At 34.5% G+C, this 2,674-nt stretch overlaps 1 pseudogene; it reads left to right on the forward strand.

Moving 5' to 3' along the window:
- Positions 1-314: 314 nt before the first annotated feature.
- LOC141702998 (auxin response factor 19-like) lies at positions 315-2,039 on the forward strand (annotated as a pseudogene).
- The last annotated feature ends 635 nt before the right edge of the window (positions 2,040-2,674 follow it).

Genomic DNA, 2,674 nt, shown 5'->3' on the forward strand with positions numbered 1-2,674 from the left:
TAGCGGATTAAAATCCCTAGAACTTAATCTCAAATTGCGTTTAGCATTTAAATCTTTTTATTACAAAAATAGAAAAAGTTCATGTCGAATTTATTCTAGATTTGTGATAATTAATTTGAGATTAATACCGTGTAATCGATACAGTTGTTGTAACACCTTTCAAGTTTAATAATACTTTTATTTAACTTGAATTTTGTTTCACATTTTTTATTCCGCATTTAATTCGATTATTTGGTACCGTTTGTATTCAACCCCCCCTTCTACAAACTCATTGGGACCTAACAGAGAGTAATTTGATTTATTAACTAAAGTGTATGCAGTTTGACAAGGATTCGCTGCTAAGATCTGATCTGTCAATGAAAGCGAATAAACCGCAAACAGAATTCTTTTGTAAAACTTTGACAACAAGTGATACATGCACACATGGTGGATTTTCTTTTCCCCGGCGTGTAGCAGAGAAAATTTTCCCTCCTCTTGTATGTAACACTAAAAAATTACAATCTTCAATATGAAAATATTTTAAATATATTAATAAATTGTATATATACATATAGATCTCTTGAACATTATTCTCGTGTTTTTATAGGATTTCACCATGCAACCACCTGCTCAAGAACTTGTTGCCAGGGATTTGCATGACAATGTTTGGACATTCCGTCATATTTATTGTGGTAATGTATATTTCGTCATATTTTATTACAAATCATGTTATCTTTAGAAGGTTTTTTTTACTCTTTAGACATCTTAGTTCTCCGATTGAGGTCATCTGCATAACTTACTGTTTTCTAATGATAATGAGCAGGGATGAAAAGCCACAGTTTTTTTGGGTATTAGAAGGGCGAATCGCCAACCCCCTAATTTATCACCGTCACTGTTATCTAGTGATAGCATGCATATAGGAATTTTGGCCGCTTCCGCCCATGCAGCTGCCATCGATAGTCCATTTACAGTGTTTTTTAATCCAAGGTTTGTGGCTTTGATTTCATTCTTGGTTTATCTTGTTCTCAGGTATAATCTCTTTATTTAGATGCCATATCCGTGCAGGATCCTGAGACACACACGCACAACACTCACACACCACACGCACACACATATGTAATAATAAATTAGGTTCAGGCTGACAAGCTAGATGTGCTATATTTAAAGTGATTGAGATTGGATTATTACACTGTTTTTGCAATAGCCCTCAACTTGCACTCCAAAAAGACTTTATCTTATAAATTTTTCTCTTTACTGGTTCAGGGCTAGTCCATCAGAATTTGTGATTCCTTTAGCTAAGTACTACAAAGCAGTATGTAGTAGCCAAATTTCTTTTGGCATGCGTTTTCAGATCATGTTTGAAACTGAGGAGTCAGGCACCAGAAGGTATCAATATTTGAGTTTATTATAAAAGTTTTTAAAAATTTACATTTTCTTGAATCAAGTTGCTAAGATATATGTGTTGATTATATGTTCTCCTGTTTAAACTTTCAAGCGTGTGACATATTCAATAATGAATAACAAGAACAAATTCACTTTGCATATACTGTTAAATGACTTTCTTGAATTATTTTGAATGCTCCAAGATGGAAGAATATCTTTTTAACATTGCTAAGCATCTGTCTTTTGCATGTCCGGGCGACCAATTTTCAAGCTGAAACTTCTAGTTTTCAGGATGGTGAATATCATTTTTCAAAGCATGAATATGCTATAGGGAGTGGTAAGTATAGTGGAATCTGCGGAGCTACCTCGAAAAATGGAAATATTGAGAATGGGAAGTGAACAACAACATTCAGGATATATAAAGATAAATTGTTTGCGGAGGCTAGAGTTGAAATGAATAGGTGACATTATTTTAGAAAGGAAAAGAAAAAGATCGCTTATTTGTTCGTTTGAAGTTAGAATTTGGTACTTTGATAGTTAGAACCAAGTATCCGATTTAATCTATACTTGTTGATAAGACTTTAGAAATAGTTTAGTAAGTTTTAAATTTCATTGGATGCCTGTTGTATTGATTTTTGCATGCCTTATTGGGCAGGATTAATGTAAAAGCAGAATAACTATGCCATTTTTTTTAATTTTTAAAGTGTTGCATTTGACTCTATATGATGTTGCATAAGACTACATATTAAAAAAATGGTGTTGCAAATGACTAAAATCAGTGTTGCATTACATATTGTGGGACCCACTCCTGACGTGGCAAAAGTGGAGCTGACAAATGTGGGACCCATTGCTGACGTGTCAAAGTAGGGACCGCTGCTGACGTGGAAAAATGACGTGTCACTTGTCACGTAGGACACAGTGGTGATGTGGCTTCATTTTATGCAACACTGACTGTTGTTGTCATTGTATGCTTTTACTGTTGCAAAAGACGCATAATGCAATGCTTTTTGATGTTGCATAATTCGTTGCCTTAGGGCTCTACGGCCACGCCCACATTGGCAACCCCTGCCTGGTGTTTCCTATTGCCTTATGCAACATGATTTAGACCTTATGCAACTGTATAGTAGGGGTTTCCTATGTGCACTTATGGCGTAGTGGTCGAGATTGTTCGAATATTGAGTTAGGTTTTCAACTTAAAGTTTCGGGGATGGGTTAGACATTTGGATTTTTTTTTAACAATCCAACCTTACGGATGAGTAGAAATATGAGTTTTATAAATGTAATTGAAATATAGAATTTTTAAAAATTAAGC

This window comes from Apium graveolens, unplaced genomic scaffold, assembly GCF_009905375.1.
Source record: "Apium graveolens cultivar Ventura unplaced genomic scaffold, ASM990537v1 ctg6067, whole genome shotgun sequence".
Taxonomy (NCBI): Eukaryota; Viridiplantae; Streptophyta; class Magnoliopsida; order Apiales; family Apiaceae; genus Apium; species Apium graveolens.